The sequence below is a fragment of the Hesperophylax consimilis genome, chromosome 5 (assembly GCF_061612785.1).
Source record: "Hesperophylax consimilis isolate HC1 chromosome 5, BYU_Hcon_1.0, whole genome shotgun sequence".
Taxonomy (NCBI): domain Eukaryota; kingdom Metazoa; phylum Arthropoda; class Insecta; order Trichoptera; family Limnephilidae; genus Hesperophylax; species Hesperophylax consimilis.
In genome coordinates this window covers 562,100-584,566 of record NC_142840.1, presented here as the reverse complement: position 1 = coordinate 584,566, position 22,467 = coordinate 562,100, and the positions used below count along the sequence as shown (strand labels likewise).

At 33.9% G+C, this 22,467-nt stretch overlaps 1 protein-coding gene across 2 annotated transcripts in view; it reads left to right on the top strand.

The window, feature by feature from the left end:
• The window catches only part of CrebA (Cyclic-AMP response element binding protein A), a 254,457-nt gene that overhangs the window by 41,399 nt on the left and 190,591 nt on the right, over positions 1-22,467 (top strand). The gene's annotated exons all lie outside the window — the stretch shown is intronic.

The window sequence follows — 22,467 nt, the reverse complement described above, 5'->3', positions numbered from 1 at the left end:
ACGCAAACTAGCACATTTTCACAGCAATTTGAGTAATTTGACAATTCCCGTTTGTGGTTTGAGATGTATGATTCAAAGCATGTTTTGGTTTATAATGGTAGCAGAAGTCGGGGACGCCCGAGGAAGACATGGCACGATCAAGTGAATCAGATACTCGATTCGGGTCATGTCAAGAGTCAGAATAATAGAAGAGTATGTATGAGACGATGTATGAATGTGAATGAGGCAAGAAGTGTGTGGTGTGACCGAGTTGCTTGGCGGTCCGTCCTCTCTGCCTACCCCTGCGGGGAAACGGCCTGATAGTTAGTTAGTTTGGAATGACCAATTCACTATTATATTAGTATAATTCAACATATTTAATATCATTTGCATCATTTTTGTCAGTTTTAATCCATTATATTGCATTTTGAAAGTAGCCATAACTTTGTGGTTATCCATTATATTTAAATGAAATAATATATGTTTGCCCTGAGGAAGGAACGGTTGTTCCGAAACCGGTCAGCGTTAATCAAATATATTAGTGGCTCTAACAAAGTAATGTTGTTTCATTTTCATTATAATGTCATTTTAAATATTTCGTTTCACGTTATCGGAAAAAACAGGTTATTTCAGTCATATTATTTTTTAATTGACTGTTACCGTGAATTTTATAAGAATTTATGGTTGTGATATATTTTTATAATAACACCAATGCCTTAATCATATGTATGTAAATACAAATTAAAAAAAAACTTTTATATTATGCCAAAATGTCTTTTTTTTGTTTTCATCGGGGATTTTGAATTATAACAATTCTGTATTCATTGTATGAACGAGATAAAAGCGAAGTGACAATTTTCTTGCAAATTCCTTGAATAAAAGAACTGTTTCCTTTTAAATTTTGATTTTTCTGAAATTTTGCTACCTTTTGACTAAAAATGTTTGTGAAAATCTTTTTTTCAACCTTTTTCGTGTTTTTAATGAAAATCTTCCACATTTTAAAGTATATTTCAAATACAAAAATCTAAAAGGTAATTACTTCTATTATTTTGTAAAGTGGTATTGGTTTTTACGACCTCTACATGGTCGTTTATCAATTGAATAAAATTTTCGTTTTTTAGCAAGACCGTTGGTGTTTACGGATATTCCGCTTTATCGAGTTTATGTTTTTTTTTCGGTACTTCAAACACACGGTAAATTAAATTCTTTGATATATATACCTACCACTAAGAAGTAAGTTAAAATCGTGATGTTGCTTGCATTCGCATCATCAAGTTTAAAGACTCAATATGGACACAAACTCACTGAGGGAACTGGTAGGACTACTAACGGGACACTGCCATCTCAGGAGACGCATGCGGTTGTTGGGAGTGGAAACCACCAATAGTCAAGTCCCGCCCTGATGGGAACAATGCCCAGATACCTGGGAAGACACATAGTGGAACTAGAAGACCCAGACAAATATTTTTTTTTATTTTGGTCCAATATTTTACATTTCTTATTACAATTTATTTATTTTTTTTATTTATTTATATAATTTGTACATTTATTTATAACAATTACAGGTAATAAAGCCTAAGACGTTATAATTGTACCATTTATGCAGTGTATATGCAATGCCAAAAATCTCGCAAATGCGCTATAGGACACAAAAAATAAATCTAATTTCTTATCTACCGCATTCAAAAAGCACGTAGCTCTCCCCACAGGTGAGTTCATTAATAAATTAGTGCGGCTTGCTCTACTATATAGAAGATTGTGATGACGTCCTCGAGAGTGAGACTCTGGTACAAAAAAATTTAATTGGGCCAGTATCTCATTATTAGATAAGTGACCGTTTATTAGTTGGAAAAAATATTTAAGCAAAGCAATACCTCTACGTGTCTCTAGGGAGTGGTAATTGGTCATGCCTAATATATAAATCGATGGGTAAAGTTAGCCTCACTGGGTGGCATATGCAATGACAACCCTGGTGGACCTTATCAAAAGGATATATATAAGAAATGTTAAAGGAATGAGGTAAAATTGGAGATTGCGGCTACATCCAATATATTTTCCCAAAACTGATGAAAACTGTTTGAATTTACATAACCCACATGTCATTACCATAATAATAACTTCAATGATTTTCAATATGAATGTATTAAAACACTACATGTATAAAATGCTTATAATAATTATATTTTAATACAAGCTGTGATCTGCGATCATTGTTTCAAACAGTTATTTAAATAGGTATATAAAATTATCTATATATACTTTTGAATTCCTCGACCTTGAACAGAATAACCGTGATAAAATTATATCAATTTTGTAGGATTATTAGATAGCCTTATTGCGTCCCATTTGATTAAAGACTGGGTTATTTGATATGAAAAACCCAAATTTTGTTTTATAATTGTGTCTACAAAAATAATTCGTATCTAAGATAATAGAAAATGCATCACAACAGCAATCAGCATGTTATACGATAAAGGGATTCGAATTACCCAATAAGAAGAAAGAACACAGCTATGAAATTTAGTTTGTACTTGGTGAGTACAAACTAATTTCATTGTGAGCGGCCACAGCTCCTTTTTAACTTTTCTTTCACGTGCGTCGCGTCCTTATGTGGTATTATATTTTGTCTGCCAACGGGTTTAATTAATATTAGAGGTCAGAATGTGCTGCGGACGAAATTGATACATTTTATCTCCAACAAATTAGATAACACAGTTTTGTGGGTGAGTAATAAATAATGCATAATTATTTATTTATTTATTTATTTAGACGCCGTAAAAGGCTTTTACAATATACATGATTTATGTTTACAGTGGTTCACAGGAGCGAAACAGTAGGTATTATGTTAAACAGAATAATTACTGAGAAATTATGTTGAAAATTAAACAAAAATAACATCTGGTATACATAGGTACATTAGCATTTTTATTTTCAATCCATACAGTAGTTTAGTATTGAGGTTATTGTTACCTTCAATATTGAATTTGGTTGAATTTGCTGAGAACTAAGAGTTAGCTCTATTGAATCAGGGCTGTCAGTAAGACATCTCATAACAATTTTGGGAAAAATTATAGTTTTAATTAAGTATATGAAATTATTATGTATTATGTATTATATAAAAGATACTGAATTATTGGTGTCCGCCTTATTATCTACAATTCTTAAAGATTAATAATTAATTGGCAATATTTATTGGTAGTGATTTATTTCCATTCATTCCAATTTATTTACTACAAAATTATTGGATGGAAACGGCGACATATCTTACATATATACACTTTTCTACTTGATAATAAATCCCACACACCTGTGTTATAGAGAATCAGCTTAACACTGTCTTCAATCAACAACGAGCAGGGGGAGAATATATGTATAGAATTAGTGCTCTGAAAATAGTGTCCATTCGTTTTCAGGAAAAATGTAATTTACCTAAGTCATCTTCAAATAAAATGATGTGTACTATCGTAATATCGCACAAGAGTTATCTGCCCAGAGCCAGTGGGACGATGACATCCCTAGTAGGGGTATGTGAGGCTTAAGTGATCGGGAGGGGAAGGGGGTGGAGAGAGGAAGGTGGCAACGTTTTCTTTCTGAATATTGGTTTTTCACCAAAGCGATACTGAGAGTATCTGCCCCTCTGCGATGTACTATAATATATGATTTTCTATTGATCCGAAGCGGCGACCCATTTTGCATGCCCGTATTAGTCATGAAAATGGGAGTGGGTGATGGAAGGGCGCAGGACGTAAGAGACAAAGGGAAGTAAGAAGAAAGAACTCGTTCGGCGGAAAGTGGTCACAACGCTCTACGCCGCGCCGCGCCGCGCAGAAAGTAAGGTACGGTGTAACACGGTGTACAGCGCGGTGCATTGTGAGACTTTGGCGCGTGGTACCGCCGCCCCGCCGCGCCGCTCCGAACTGTACGTATTGCAGAGCCTATGCCTCAATGTCATGGCAGATGAAGGTGGTGGACACACTAATGACGCTAATATTGGTTTAAGTCATTTTTTTTCCAGAATTCCCGTCTTCCATTTTATAATTTAATAATAGAATGCATTTATTATTATGTTAACTTTTTTTCCTTTGAAACTACATTGTTTCAAATCTATGTATATAAATTGCTGTCCATGTTATCTATTATCAATTACATAATATTTAGAATGTAATGTATGATGATGTTTAATCGAGGCTTTAATGATAAAATAACGAATATTATGTTCACAATATAATGTATACCTCTCGTACCTACCAACATTTTTATCGATAAAAAATATTTAAAATTTTTCTTACTATAAATAATAAAGCACAACAAATTAATATCGCGTAACTACTAATTTTATGTAAAATTTGACCCTATTCGTTTGGAAGAAAATGTTGAAATAAATTCCAGTTTACTATTTTTGACGAAGTTGATTATTTGTTTATTCTCGAATAAATTATACGTATCAATGATATTATGAAACTAAAACTGCTGGTGTGTGTATTGTGTATTATAGCCCGCTGGTTCAGGGGGTTATCACTCTTTTAAGCACACACTTACTTGCGTGACCTTACAATGACATATTCAATAAGCATTTTAGTTTCAATAACTTTCCTATATTGTAACTATTATTACGAATGGCACGTGCTTCTCTGTACCTTATGGGCAATCATCATAATGAAGTAAAGTCCTCGTGTGTTTAACGCCGAGGACCGGTGGCGGTGACCGGCATGTACTGGGCAGAGTGGGTAGCCCCGACGCGCGACTGGCGCGACCGGCGCGATTGGCGCGACCGGCGCGATCCGACGGGACACTTTTCACACGCTTCCGCGGAGGTGAACGAACCGGTGGAAAGTGTCGAATGCCGACCACGAATCTAACGTTAAATCAATCCAATCCGTAATTTCATTCCGTTGGTTACGTGCTGCTGTATCCACTGACCAGTTTCTATTTTTGTGAAACCTTCATCACTGGGTAACTGAGTACTTCTATATTATTTAATACTTATTTCAATTTCAACACTTTATTTTTTCAGAAATATTTGGTGAATATGAAAGATAATATATATATTATTGATATAAAAATGGATTCAAAAGTTTTTTACGGAAATTTAATATTAATTTAATTAAATTTAATGGAATATAATATAATGGTGGTTAATTTAATAAATTTAGCTCGGCAAAGTATATGTCGCAAAAATAACACAGTGAATTCGATTTTGGTCAGCCAACTATCCAGGAATTCGTTATTTTCCTGAAACATTGTACCCATCCGATTCGGCTACAACAAAACTATGGGGAATCAAATGAATGAATTCGAACAAGACGCAAATATACATTTTCCGCTAGTGGAGAATAGGATCGTAAGATGGTGTTGGTCCATCACGAAACAATGTACACAGTAAATGTGATATCGCGTTGTTCCGCCGGCCGTTAAGTGCTGTTTAATTTCTGTCATTACCTTCAAAATTCGCAGTGGAAAACAGACTCGCTGTATAATCCAGCGACACCACCTCTTAATTCCTAGAAGGCGATAATTATTACTTTTCCAGTATCTGTTTGGCTGTCACGTTTATTTAATAATAATAATATATCTTTATTTAAATGTGTTTTGTATGAAAACGTATTGTTAGTGTTAAATATAGCACTGCAGTACCGCATTTTACAAACCAGAACTTACTGAATATTTAAGTTATGTATTCGTGGAACACTACCTTCTAATCGTCATCACATAACCAAACTTCAAAGAAATCATTTGTTATTTTAAAGCACAATGTTCATGTTGAGGTCGAGATGCTGACTGTACCCATCTTCCACTGAAGAAACGTATAATGTATATATTTTGCACTTTGTAGGGTTTAGTAGTTGCGACATGTGGTCTCATAGCGAAAAAAGTGGTGGAATCGTGTAAAAGCTTAAGTTTGCAAAATTGCGAAATCTATTTGAATCTTTACCGACGAAGAGTATAAACATACCTGTCTAATCTTATAAGATCAACTGTCTGGGAGGGATTCTGCTTGCAGTTGTTTTGAAGCTTGCTCATCTTGATTAATGGCTCCGGGAATAGTTATCTAACGTATTGAGTGTTATCCACGGTGCATGGTTTATAAGGCAGTCAAAATAGCCACGACTCTATGGATATTACATTTATTTAACGACACGTGAAACCGAATCGTGAGGATGCTCCGCCATTTCACATGTGTTAATATATTATTGCCGCTTTGAATGTTGCCAAGAACACGATCGCGTTTGTTCACACGCTATTGGGGTTTGCGGTGATAGCGAATACACATTATTGCCATAGTTTGTACAATTATACCAATTTCTACCATGATGTTACTGGATGTTGTTTGTAGGTTGCTGCTAGGGTGACAAATGGTAGTGAACCTTAGCTAATAGTAGTGTCAATTTGATCATACTCGTGCAAGACCAATATCCACGTAGAAATCAAGCTCAAGTCTAAAGAAAATGGCGCGTTCCGAATACCACACTACGTAATATCAAATGCTCTGTACCACAATTGGTCACATCCACTAAGACCAATGTGACTTAAAACATTTTGTAGAGAACCTGGAGATGTTTAGCAGCCCTCCTATTCCATCTTCAGCCATTCTACCCTTTTTAAACATATTTTTCTATTACCTTACGACGAAGGTGCAACCATTCTGCCGATAAGTTGGTGAAGAACCGAAGAACCTACACGAAATTAGTCCTACGCTGGTCGGGGATACTATCTACAGTATGTACGATAGAATTCTGGTTCCTCTTTACTTTCTTTATTGAATTGTTAAGAAATTTGATCATTGTTGCTTTTTGCACGACCTTGCGTGTGCCCACATAAGGAATGCCACGTGGCTCTTTGTATACGGTGTTTTGTTATGTCTGTCTTCCAACTCTACTTTCTCTACGGGTTACTTCTTTTCCTACGGAGATGTCAATCTTACCTCCGATCTGTAACAGTTTCTGCTGCAAAGAGAAATATTAGTATGTGGCCTTTATTCGAAACGCGTGTTTCTTTTTTTCTTTTTTGAAGCATTTATGGCCGCGACACTCCAGAGTGTTAATAATTTAAAATAGTTTGTTTTCCTGAATGGTTTTGCATCGGAGATGGCAATATATCTTGTTCGTCGCTTATTGGCTTTCTTGACGTTTTCTTGTCAGAGTGTGAGTGTATCGACCCATGTGTGTTAACCCATTATATGTGTATGTATTGTCACGCGGGTTTTTATTATACCTAATCATGTTTCATTCTACATAATTATTGGGCATATCACAAATACATGAACGTAATAGCCACTCTTTCTCTATGCACTATTTCAACTGAAATCCTACATTCTAGTCGTGTAGGTACGAGCGTACCGTGATTATTAATTTGGCAGTCGGTTTTATCACTTACCGAGATTAACGGGCCTCATTTTTTTAATGTACACCGTTACGTGTGTGCTGTGATTTGCTATTATAATTTTGTGTAGTGCATATACGAAAGACTCGCCGAGAGATGAGTTCACTAGTTTCTCAGGCCAGAAGAAGTGTACTCATAGAAAGGGGCTTTGGGTATTCATTGCATCATCGTGCGGGCCCGATCCTGTCCATCAAAATCTGCAAATGTTATCGTCGCTTTGATTGATCGGTTCGGCGGATCTGATCATCTTCTTGAACGCCAGATGAAAGTTTTAGAAAGTCAGATTTTTTTCCTATGTTCTGAGTATTCACGAGAATTTTATCTCGTTTCAACGTTGCACAATGGGGGAATTATTTGACCGTGTAATTCGCGACTTCTCGTTTAAAACTTCAAATTATTTTCGTTTTCAGAATTAGGTATTTAATTATTTCGCTTTGTTATGGGAGTATTGTTGAAATTTTTGGCGTTTGGCAGAGAAGACATTAATTTATTTCAGAATCTAACTTTAGTTCTAGTTCTAAATAGTGTTACCTAATATAGCTGTAGTGTAAAGTGCACTCGACAAAAATATGTACCGCAACAGTTGTTCGACCAACAAATGTTAATAACATCCTTGGAGCTATTTTGGCTCACAAAGGACTGTTATTGAAGGCTCGATTAATCTACTCCTGAATGCAATGAATACAGACAGGTACCACTGTATATTTTTTAAAAAGGCTGCAGTATTTGGTATGATTGGCAATATTCATTATCTTCATTCTGAATGTCAGATTGAATGGGATAATAATTATAAACTATTGCTGCGTTGTTGAGCACGCTTGAACTGGGAGGTATAAAAAGCGTGTATAATTTGAAAGATTACAAATACCTACTTGTGTTTTATTGCATTTCGAACGTAAATTAAAAATTTGTTGTTACCAATTAAGAACTGGGTATCTTTTTAAATCGAGTAGTAATTTATTATGTGTCCCGTGTAATTTTATCTTCTGCAAATTATTATACTATGTACTTTATACCAATGATTGAAGGATGCTTCGATTTTTTTACTTTTAACCAAGCAATCGTGTTTTTTCTTTAGATTGACTTTCTTTAGCTGATTGATTTGTATATTATTATTTACTAAGACTATTTTATGCTGCTCTTAAATCTGAGCGCCGACTTAAACCTTGCAAGCTTTGCAAATGGAGCTCCGGTGGCAGATCAGCAAGAGCATTAGCAAAGGCAGACAGATCTCCTTTTAAAAACTGCCAAATACAAACAAAAATATTTTTTAACATTTCTTGAAATGGATCTAGCCATTTTTAGTTAGCAGTTCCGGATAACCGACTACAATAGATCGCAAATTTGGTGACCAATCCGTATTTAGAATAGTGTGTATCGGTGCATATATTATTATTCACTTCTGACAGTGATATCCTTGCGAACGTCACTAAGAAACAGCATTATTTATTGTCTTGCACCTGCTTAGAGCTAGTTGGAATTGTTCAAGTTCTGACCCTTGCTGTGTTTCACGAAAAGTTATCTGTACGTTGATGGAATTCGAATATTCTAAAAGATTTTTCGGATATTCTAAAATACGGTGTGTTATTTTTACTATACTTAATTTAATAAGTTTTTTTTCTTCAATTTGTCTGTAAGCTTTTATTTAAAAATACACATAAAATGTGAGTGCTCTGTTCGTATCAACTCTCACTCCGATACCTATTACTGCTATATTTCCCAATTCTTTTCTGATTTGAGTAGATAATTTACCCCGGCTCTGGGCGTCTCTTAAAATAAATATTATATTGCAAATACAAAAGCAAAACGCATTTACGATATTTATTTAAATTTTTCTTCGGTTTTTATTATCAACCCACCAATTTAGATAGTAGAAGACTGGCATTGTAAATTACTAGGTCGGTCGGGAGTGGCTCAATTGATATTTAAAACTGTTCATAATCATAATGTTCTTTGGTTTAAACATTTATTACATATTAGGTAGTTATTCGCGTATCATTATTAAATTTATCAATATTTATTAATTAACTTGTTGAAAGAAATACTCTTACATAAATGTGCTAATAAAGTACTTATAAGAAATTAAAATTTTTGGATTTTTCGTTTTCATATTTAAGTTTCAAATATATCGAAAGTGACAGCTACTTGATCGATTAATGCTTAAGATTAGCAGTAATACTTTCATAGGAGTAGTAGGTATCTGCAATATATACAACCGGGGATCAAGCGAAACAACATTATTTTCATTAGGTACTGACAAATAAACATATTTTATTGTTGAGCGAACTTGAGGTGAAATATCACAGAATCGCGCTAAAAACCTTATTATTATTATTTCATGAAATATTACTTATTAATTAATTACGTTAGAGCTTCGCTTTCCATGACTCCCGCACTTGGCAGACGTGAAACTAACGAGAAGGTGGCGTTGAGCGTTCTATCCCGCGTTGTTTCACCAAATATAATTAGAGATAAGTATATAATATATATAATGGTATTATGCGCACCGTGTGCTTTAGTCATCAGCCATTATCGGGGTAAAAGATCTTGATAGTGCACCTAAATTAATACTGAACGTATCTTAGATAGCGTACATATGTATGATTCTTTATCTGAGCCGTTTTATAAATTGATAAATGGATCAGTTGGTACAAAACGCGGTCTGAAATAAGCCTGCTGTCAATACTCACATTTTACAATGGCACAATTTATTTACTACTACTACTAGCTTTACCTACTATCACTAGTACAATATTGTATCTCGATTGGAATGAGATTTCGAGCCAAAAGAAGGGGAGTTAACCTAGAAATTACTATAAACGTAAAATGGCGAAATGAGATTATCTAATTCTTTTTCTTCGAGTCGCTTAAAAGATTATACTTACTAAAGCTAATGTTTTGTGTCACTCACTACGTGAGTATATTCCTTGGGTTAACTGTCGCCCTGGATATTTATTTTTAAATGTGATTACTCTGAACGATTTTTCTTGTAGAAAAAATACTTGCATATTATATGCAATGTGTAGCGAAATTTACGCAGTCATTTGAAATTTAAAGTAAAACATATTATGATGTGTTTACGATAAAAAATAATATCCCCAATATTATTTACATAACTTACAGTGTACCTACATATTTATGTTGTGTTATTTTTGATTAAGGGTTATTAATATTTGAATATCTGTGATAATAATATAAGCTTACGGTAATGTATAATTTATTGTAAAGGTTACTAGTTTCTACTAGTTGATGGAGATGGAGACGACATTTCAAATGTGATTTCCTATTATGCATGCACATTCCTACGTTTGACGGCATTCGTTAGATTCGTTAACGTTAGTGTCATTAAAAGGCAAGTCCTTGCCAATAATATATTCATTATTATATAACAAGCATCAGTAATACCTATTTCTACTTCTAAATTTTTTATTACATGCAACTACGTATACAATATGAATTTTTGTTTTACTCCTTCGTAACACATTTATTTATTTATTTACGGACAAATAGTCCATTAACAACATATTAATTACACGAATAAGTTTTATAAACAGAGATGACAGTGAAAGGAGAGCATATATAAATGAGGAGCGAAGACAATAACAATGACAATAATAATATAAAAGTAAGAATGGGAGATAATAATAAGTCAAAGCATGAAGATGGTTCAAAGGGCATTAGAAATTAGACATTGCGTATTGACTGTCGAAAGTCATTTCGGCATATACCACAAAATTCAATGCTTTGACTTGACAGTGAGTAAAACAATAATAAAACACTTGCTTTTATATTTTGTTTTATTTATTGGATCAGGTCTTATTATTTTAATTCAATATAAATATACTCTTTTTATTTTTTTGTCTATTTAAATGTGAAATAAATACAAAGATTTTTTTTTAATTTAATTAAAATCAAATTTAATAATATAATTATTAAGTTCTGCAAGTATTTTTTGGTTTTTGTTATTGTTACAGCTGTTTCGGCTTTCAAGACAAAAAAAGGCAAACAGTTTGAAAATGGCCTTGAAAGCCGAAACAGCTGTAACAATAACAAAAAAATACTTGCAGAACTTAATAATTATACATTTTTCTTTTTTTAAATTAAATGGATTTCTACGAATTAAACACAAAAACAATAAATAAATACAATGAAATCATTGACGATCAACTTTATATTGTTTTTAAACTTATTCATATACTGATATTTACCATTTATAATTTGAATCACAACCATAAGATAAAAACTAAAATTAAATAATACATCGTAAAAAAAATAAAAAAAACATCAAGAAATGCTCATAGAATCATAAAAAGTAAAGTAAGAATCATATTAAAAAATAGATCGATACAATTATTGAGTTTGACAACACGTTTTAAATTGTTGGGGGTTAAGGTTCTTTGACAGTATTTATTTAGATATCTGGTCATAACAAGTCCATCGTTTGCAGTTAGTCTATATTAGTAAATATTATATTTACAGAATTGTACAACGATGATTTAGGTACATCATGTCTCCGTTGAAAAGTAATTTTACTATGGAATATAGTTTTATATTAGTTTCTTTATAGTTTCGTATGTGTACTACAACTATATTAATGCATCCTTTTATACTTTCAAACTGTAACCATTCTTGGTTAATTTATTTGTAAAAACCCGATAGGCCGTTAATAAATAATAAATAAATGAGTAAACTATCGCACTGTAATTCGACCAACAAAATATCATTAAACGAAAAACTACAGTAACACCCCGATTTACTCAAAACACGACTAACGCAAAAAAGGAAATCTCGAAAATTAAATAAAATTTAATTCATGCCAATTCAGCCAATCATTCAATTTAAAACATGTTTTGAAGAAGTATTATCCAAGTTAAATTCTAATACTAGTCGTCATAGCCGTAAACAAACAACTTATCCTAATATTTTTAAGCATATCCTGCAAAAAGCATTGTTTTCCTAAAATAATTAAATTACCGCCATCTATGAACGAGCAGTTTATGAATACTTTTACGTGTAAGCCTCTCTTCACCCTATCCCTATACCGATGTCTGCACCAAAGGGAACACCACATTTAGGGGTAATAAAAGGTACAAATGAAACATTTGTTTTCAAGGTCTAATCGTAATTAGAATTACAGAATTATTTTTTTCTTTTCCTAAGATAAAATTGCCGTCAATTTTTTAAGCGTTCCATAAAAGTATCTCAAAGCTTCCGTCAATTCGTCATTTATTCTAAATGGTCGTGTTTGTTCAATGCACATGGTCGCTGGCTATAACTGTTCCCCCATACAGTTCTAGGCGTGATGGAATGCCGATCGATCTACCAGACTAGTAAACTATTCCAACTCATCCAGTCTTCCACTACCGCTCTTAGATCTCTTGTATGTACTCCCGGCATCTGTTTTAATGGTATTCCCCGTCTTCTATTGTCCGTCTGCATCTTCGTGGTCTAGTTCCGTCAGTCACATCACATTCCATGTTGAATGCAGAGACATCGAGCCATCAGTACATATTCTCTCAGCATTTCTCTTTAAATTATATAATGTACTGAGTTCTAATTAACTCTGATGATCAGTTTGATATACCCATCAACAACATATTCTAGCTATCGAGAGGAAGCAATAATAAATCAGAGGGCACGTTCGTATCAAATTAACCAACCAACTCTATTTACGCGTCTTTCCGATTTCAGTTGTAATATTTTCCTATGTTTTTATGGCGTTCTATTTTCGATACGCTCAATATCCCATTTGTGCAAGTTTTCTTTGTGAGTTTAATTGAAATAGCAACACACTCGACCTTGTTCGATGGAAGTCGACAACAACGCATGTAATGATTTTTATTGCTTGTATTGAAAAGTTAAAACTTCGATAACAATTATATTGGTCTATGAATTGTTGCTAAGGCGAATAACAAGCATTGAAAATTGCTGGATTTTTATGGTGTAAATCTACACGTTTCGTTAAATATTATATTATATTTCTACTTTTTACGATAATCATAATTTCACGCTGGGATTGATATCGGTAGATTGATAACTCTACTATTACTCCATTCGAACTAACAATGTTGGGTTCAGATATCCTGTTGTATGGTTAACGAATAATATTGGAATTAACACGTTTATGCAAATGCACGATCTCAAGAGTTGGATAAATGGAGATTAGGAACCTACCTACATACTAGTATAATATAAGAAATGGCTCGCCAATGTGCGACGCCGGCCAGTCTTTGCCGCCAAGTTAATTCTTGTCAGCTAACTGCCCTTTGCTTCACTTGAATGTAATATCTCTTTTGGTGGGAACAACAAGTGAACATGTCTTTGGACGCCTTGTTCACGAACCTCTTCTTTATCTATTCCGCTCAGCTCCTCGCGTCACAGCCTACACCACACAAGCCAGGCAAGACGAGACATGGGCCCCCCGTCTCTCAGCGGTCGTGCACATCTTAATTGAATTACATCGCATGCCGAGTTACTTAATCATGGAGCGTGTGTCGTGGATTGTGGCGAGTCCCACTTGCATTCGTGATACGGTCACAATCCCTGGAAATGAACCGAGATTATTGCCAATAACCGGATGGATCCGTTGCTCTACGCCTATTTCACTTACGGCTAACTTTCGTCTTTTGTAGACATCGTTAAATCCTTTGTACAGCCATTTACACATTTTCCCTTCGGAGAACTATTTTTTTTTTGCTTATCTTTCTGCATGGGCCTTAAAAGCCGTGGACGGAACTATTCGAGAACTATTTGAAGTCGCGGGATGAGGGGGAAGATATGTGAAAAACGGCAAAAGTTACTAAATTTAATAAATAAATAATAGTTCATTATGCACCAATTATTGCATACAAATCGGATTAAAAGTTAGTCAAACAAGATGGCTGCCTAGCAATTTCCCCTCGCCCTAGATTTGGCTTCAATGCCATTCATACAAAATCGCACTAATGCTCTGTCCAGGGCTTTTTAGGTCCATGTCTTTATGTTACATGCCTCGTTTATGGGAGAGAGGGCGGTGTTGAAACAGAGCTATAGCTCAATGGTGTGGCTATATCGGTCCTTTAATAATAATATCAAGATTCTGTGTTGATAGTTCATAGTTGTACTCCTGAACAGGTTCTGCTACAATCAAGAACGTAAATATAGCAGAAGGGGGTTGCTTATGCAAACCTTGTGCCTACCGAACTACTTCCGTTACTTTCTTTATGTTTTGTCCCGGTGAGACGCAAGGCCATCGCAATCGCCATCTAGTGTGTTTAGTTACCAGAACACAAATGTTGTATTTATTCGGTTATACTGCCATTAAGCTAGACGTGCTAGCATGAAGTTGAGACGTTGTTGCTTTGAAAGTTCGGTTTGAACTCAACTTGACTCATCCTGTCTTCTGAGAAGTGCAGCACCGAGAGAAAGGCAAACTTTTTCCTAACTGTTTATTGAATAAACTCTTTTTAGAGAGGCTATTTATGCAATTTTTAACGCAGCATTGCATTAGCTAACCACCTTGAGCAACACCGAATTGCATGCAAATGCACAAAAACGCTAAATTTGCATTAGGTACGTGAATGTAGGTTACCGTGCACCGATTGCATACCAAGTAGGTAAAAGTAATTTTGCGGAAAATTTCGATAGAAAAAAAGAAAGAAAACTTTCACCGACTTTCTGGTCCATTTTTATTCGCTTCAGAATAAACTTATAATGAATTAAACGCTTATACATAATAATATAATATTAACATTGTATTTATTTCTGTATGACGACGTTCTGAAGACTTTGTTGCGTATTCTTGAAAGGCACATCTTTCTCTGATTTTATCGCATGTTGCCTAGTTTAGTTTATATTCATTTGGTACTATTAAAGGTGAAGTTGAACATTACATGATTCAACATGATAGGTACATTGTATAATAATCAGTGGCGTAGCATAGATTGGTGTTTATATCCTGTAGTTATGTGCCTAACTTATATTTCTGGGGGTCTCTCACAACGAATTAATTGAAAATTAATTCTTCCAATAACAACGTTTGTTTGATGTGTGATTAAGGGCAAGAATATGACATTTTTTTAGCCCGTTATGTATATTTTTAAAATTATAAATTTCATCTACTTTCCGATTTAGGTAGGCTGGTAGAAATTTGCTCGTTGAGCGCAAATTCTTGTAAGGGCTTTTGGTTTGGCAGAGAATGACCATGTCAAGTTTACAATAAAATTAAACATATTTGTATCTCAAATTAACCCTTAAAGCCTCTGACATTTTGCAATGTACTTCTTATAGCAGAACTGTCAGAATACAGATTCCGCGGAAAATATTATCGCATGAAATTTGATTCCAGATATATTCCATTCGCTGATATGAACGTATTTCAAAATAAAATGCTATCCGTGAAAACATATAGGTATGTAATTAAAAATATCGAAATTTCGAACGCAAGCAAAGCTTTTAAAGTCGCTTACCGAGGGTTTTTATCGTCTCAACTGTAAATAACTACCTATTTAATGAAAAAACACACTTTGTAATACACCACCTTTATTTTTGAATTAACAAAGATCGCCAACCGAGTTTCGCTTTTCCCAAACATCGTCAGATAATAGATCGTTGTAAATTACTACTTTAAACGAAATAAATTTAAAAAATATATATTATTTAGAGGAAGGTATTATAAAAGTCATGGTCACTACACTTTTTTGTTTAGTGTAACAATATTTATTTAATTATTTGCAAACCTTGACAAATATTTTTCATAGTTGTTTTTTTAGGAGGTTTATGGTAAATGTTTTAATGCAAACTGATAACGCGGCATTCTTTCTTTCTAAAACATTTAATTTCTCACCGTAATACAAAATGAGACAACAAAAAGACTACGGTTGTTTGTTGTCTATGAAGAATATCTCCGTTCTACGTTCCTTGGGTAGCTACCCTGGTAGGTAAGTGTATTATTAACCAATTGGGCAAAGGAACGCCGCACTCGCTAATTTGATGGGTTTACTGTACGTTTTGAATGATTTGCCCATGCGATTTCCACGCCGCTGGTAAAAAAGCCTATTTCAATAACTTTTATAAAATAGTTGTATATTAATATTCATATTGTGGCTTGATGGTACGCGTATCTATGATGCCACTGGAAAACCACCTGAGGACATCTTCAGTCCAGCCTCGATGTGCCGAGTCTAGCATTTAAACAACTCTCAGTGGCGTTCATTTATTATTTTACTGAATTTCCTACCGAATTTAATGACATTTTTAATAACTTTTATAATATAGTTGTATATCAATATTCATATTGTGGCTTGATGGTACACGTATCTATGATGCCACTGGAAAACCACCTGAGGACATCTTCAGTCCAGCCTCGATGTGCCGAGTCTAGCATTTAAACAACTCTCAGTGGCGTTCATTTATTATTTTACTGAATTTCCGAACGAATTTAATGACATTTTTAATAACTTTTATAAAATAGTTACTTGAAGTGAAATGACACTAAACTGCGCTATATAAATTCCATTAATATTCATATTGTGGCTTGATGGTACGCGCATCTATAATGCCACTGGAAAACCACCTGAGGACATCTTCAATCCAGCCTCGATGTGCCGAGTCTAGCATTTAAACAACTCTCAGTGGCGTTCATTTATTATTTTACTGAATTTCCTACCGAATTTAATGACATTTTTAATAACTTTTATAATATAGTTGTATATCAATATTCATATTGTGGCTTGATGGTACACGTATCTATGATGCCACTGGAAAACCACCTGAGGACATCTTCAGTCCAGCCTCGATGTGCCGAGTCTAGCATTTAAACAACTCTCAGTGGCGTTCATTTATTATTTTACTGAATTTCCGAACGAATTTAATGACATTTTTAATAACTTTTATAAAATAGTTACTTGAAGTGAAATGACACTAAACTGCGCTATATAAATTCCATTAATATTCATATTGTGGCTTGATGGTACGCGCATCTATAATGCCACTGGAAAACCACCTGAGGACATCTTCAATCCAGCCTCGATGTGCCGAGTCTAGCATTTAAACAACTCTCAGTGGCGTTCATTTATTATTTTACTGAATTTCCTACCGAATTTAATGACATTTTTAATAACTTTTATAATATAGTTGTATATCAATATTCATATTGTGGCTTGATGGTACACGTATCTATGATGCCACTGGAAAACCACCTGAGGACATCTTCAGTCCAGCCTCGATGTGCCGAGTCTAGCATTTAAACAACTCTCAGTGGCGTTCATTTATTATTTTACTGAATTTCCGAACGAATTTAATGACATTTTTAATAACTTTTATAAAATAGTTACTTGAAGTGAAATGACACTAAACTGCGCTATATAAATTCCATTAATATTCATATTGTGGCTTGATGGTACGCGCATCTATAATGCCACTGGAAAACCACCTGAGGACATCTTCAATCCAGCCTCGATGTGCCGAGTCTAGCATTTAAACAACTCTCAGTGGCGTTCATTTATTATTTTACTGAATTTCCTACCGAATTTAATGACATTTTTAATAACTTTTATAATATAGTTGTATATCAATATTCATATTGTGGCTTGATGGTACACGTATCTATGATGCCACTGGAAAACCACCTGAGGACATCTTCAGTCCAGCCTCGATGTGCCGAGTCTAGCATTTAAACAACTCTCAGTGGCGTTCATTTATTATTTTACTGAATTTCCGAACGAATTTAATGACATTTTTAATAACTTTTATAAAATAGTTACTTGAAGTGAAATGACACTAAACTGCGCTATATAAATTCCATTAATATTCATATTGTGGCTTGATGGTACGCGCATCTATAATGCCACTGGAAAACCACCTGAGGACATCTTCAATCCAGCCTCGATGTGCCGAGTCTAGCATTTAAACAACTCTCAGTGGCGTTCATTTATTATTTTACTGAATTTCCTACCGAATTTAATGACATTTTTAATAACTTTTATAATATAGTTGTATATCAATATTCATATTGTGGCTTGATGGTACACGTATCTATGATGCCACTGGAAAACCACCTGAGGACATCTTCAGTCCAGCCTCGATGTGCCGAGTCTAGCATTTAAACAACTCTCAGTGGCGTTCATTTATTATTTTACTGAATTTCCGAACGAATTTAATGACATTTTTAATAACTTTTATAAAATAGTTACTTGAAGTGAAATGACACTAAACTGCGCTATATAAATTCCATTAATATTCATATTGTGGCTTGATGGTACGCGCATCTATAATGCCACTGGAAAACCACCTGAGGACATCTTCAATCCAGCCTCGATGTGCCGAGTCTAGCATTTAAACAACTCTCAGTGGCGTTCATTTATTATTTTACTGAATTTCCTACCGAATTTAATGACATTTTTAATAACTTTTATAATATAGTTGTATATCAATATTCATATTGTGGCTTGATGGTACACGTATCTATGATGCCACTGGAAAACCACCTGAGGACATCTTCAGTCCAGCCTCGATGTGCCGAGTCTAGCATTTAAACAACTCTCAGTGGCGTTCATTTATTATTTTACTGAATTTCCGAACGAATTTAATGACATTTTTAATAACTTTTATAAAATAGTTACTTGAAGTGAAATGACACTAAACTGCGCTATATAAATTCCATTAATATTCATATTGTGGCTTGATGGTACGCGCATCTATAATGCCACTGGAAAACCACCTGAGGACATCTTCAATCCAGCCTCGATGTGCCGAGTCTAGCATTTAAACAACTCTCAGTGGCGTTCATTTATTATTTTACTGAATTTCCTACCGAATTTAATGACATTTTTAATAACTTTTATAATATAGTTGTATATCAATATTCATATTGTGGCTTGATGGTACACGTATCTATGATGCCACTGGAAAACCACCTGAGGACATCTTCAGTCCAGCCTCGATGTGCCGAGTCTAGCATTTAAACAACTCTCAGTGGCGTTCATTTATTATTTTACTGAATTTCCGAACGAATTTAATGACATTTTTAATAACTTTTATAAAATAGTTACTTGAAGTGAAATGACACTAAACTGCGCTATATAAATTCCATTAATATTCATATTGTGGCTTGATGGTACGCGCATCTATAATGCCACTGGAAAACCACCTGAGGACATCTTCAATCCAGCCTCGATGTGCCGAGTCTAGCATTTAAACAACTCTCAGTGTTGTTCATTTATTATTTTAGTGAATTTCCTACCGAATTTAATGACATTTTAATAACTTTTATAAAATAGTTGTATATCAATATTCATATTGTGGCTTGATGGTACACGTATCTATGATGCCACTGGAAAACCACCTGAGGACATCTTCAGTCCAGCCTCGATGTGCCGAGTCTAGCATTTAAACAACTCTCAGTGTTGTTCATTTATTATTTTACTGAATTTCCGAACGAATTTAATGACATTTTTAATAACTTTTATAAAATAGTTACTTGAAGTGAAATGACACTAAACTGCGCTATATAAATTCCATTAATATTCATATTGTGGCTTGATGGTACGCGCATCTATAATGCCACTGGAAAACCACCTGAGGACATCTTCAGTCCAGCCTCGATCTGCCGAGTCTAGCATTTAAACAACTCTCAGTGGCGTTTATTTATTATTTTACTGAATTTCCGAACGAATTTGTTGACATTTTTAAACATATTTTTTGTGATTCAACTTTGATATTATAAGTAGCGTAGATCCGTGAGAAATCACGGAATAATCTGAATTCTTGACAAATCAGTGTCAATTTTGGAAATAAAAATGATTTTTTTCTGTTACACTGTCAGACATAAACCACCCATACACCATGTACTTATATGTATGTATATACACATTTATGTATTTCAGTTATATGTAATTATATAGCGTTCTTAGGTAATCAAAATGAATATAGGTTCCTAGCTACCTATTATTTTAGTCCATCGTTCCAGAGATGAAGATTCTCAATCTTGCAATGTCATTGGTGAGAGACCACCATTCCGAATCGCAATGATAACTGAGCGGACGTCCTTTCTAATTTCTCACCTTCTTCATATAATCATAATACGACCCATATGAATATATCTTTATGACGCGCTCCACCTCGAGGCCCTCTCCCACCTCATTTTCCTTCACACTTATCATCCCTTTCTATACCTTCCTAGCAACACTACCCAAATTGGGAATCCTAGTTGCAGTTCGAGCTCTTACGTAGTAACACATTATGTACAAATAATAATCTACCACCTTTACAGTCCTTAGTTTCTTATATGGTAAGGTCGTGTCTAGTTTTATTTTCAATTTAAGTCCAAAAAAATATATAATTACCAACGAACTTATTTTTACTTGTTTTAAATCTTATCGAGATTTTGGATCATACGGGTTCAAATGGACCCATTGTTTATTGTTGTTGTTATACGCCCATAGGGGCTTTTACATAGATTATAAATAAGTTTTACATAAGTTATCGAGTTAGAATTTATACTAAGAGTTATAAAAGTGAAGAATTTTAAAAAAATATACAAGTAGTTTTTGAAGAATATGGCGTAAAGAAACATTTTAAACAACATAATATTTAACAATAACAAAGAACAAAATATAATATAAAACATTACAATAACATATCTAATCGTTAAATCTATTACAATAATTTGTATGATTCCACAAAGTGTTGGTTTAATTTGAATTTAAGATTATAAAGGGAATCATGGAATATATCTATAATACCACCAAACTTGTTGCCCAAATCATGCATCCTATTGGTAAGTGAGTTTGACTGATAGTTGGTTTTATATGTGTCGCAAAAGAATGTTGTATTTTGTCTAGTATTTCTTGTCGGTACATAGAGTTTAATAGCAGCAACGATGGCAGGGCTGTCAATAAGGTTGTTCATGACTCTGTATAATAAAATTAGGTCTGAAATGGTTCTTCTGTCAGACAGCGTAATTAAATTAAGTCCATTCATCAAATTTACATAATTAATGTTTTCTATTGGAATTTTAAGCTTGAAATTTAAGTACCTAAGAAATTTGTGTTGAACCCGTTCTAATTTGTTAGAGTGTACTTTATAGAAAGGAGACCAAATAGGTGAATTATATTCCACTTGGCTTCTAACTAGTGAAATGTAGAGTGTTTTCATGCAATCCAATGACTTAAAATCAGTTAGGGTTCTACAAAGGAAGCCAAGAATCTTTAAAGCCTTATTAGTTATATCATCTATATGCGCTGTGAATGTTAAGTTTGATTCGAATATAACTCCCAAGTCACGAATTTGTGATACTGGTGTTAATTTAACATTATTTAAATTATATTCATGTAAGATATGAGAATGAGTTCTGGAAAATCGTATTACTTGACATTTCTCAATGTTCAAAAATAACATATTTTGTTCGCACCATTTAAAAAATTTATCTAAATTAGCTTGTAAAATTAGGCAATCATATATATTTCGTATTCTTTTAAACAATTTTAGATCATCTGCAAAAAGTAGGACTTGTACATCTTTAAATATGTTTACAATGTCATTAATGAATATTAAGAATAATATTGGGCCAAGGTGGGACCCTTGCGGGACACCACTTGTGGCCTCGAATACATAGGATTCTATAAAATTAATCCTGACACAAAGAACTCTATTACTGAGGTAACTAATAATCCATGTCAATAAACTACCTTTGATGCCTAACAGTCGGAGTTTGGATATAAGAATATGATGTCGAACCTTATCAAATGCTTTACTGAAATCGGTGTATATAGAATCCACTTGTTGTTTCAGACTGAGCGATTCAGATATGTAATTATTGTAGATAGTTAAATTACTTAAGATAGATCGACCTCTGATAAAGCCATGTTGGTTAGGAACAATAATATTGTTGATAGGTTTTACAATGGTATCTAATACTAATGACTCGAAAAGTTTGGGTAAAGCAGACATAATACAAATAGGTCTGTAGTTAGATATATCGCTTTTGTCGCCTTTTTTATGAATGGGCGTTAAATAACTCTTTTTCCACAGAGCCGGAAAACAGCCAGACGCTAAGGATTTGTTAAAAAGTTTATGTAAGGGATATATCAAACTATCAATGCAAGTTATTAAAAATATGGGAGGAATACC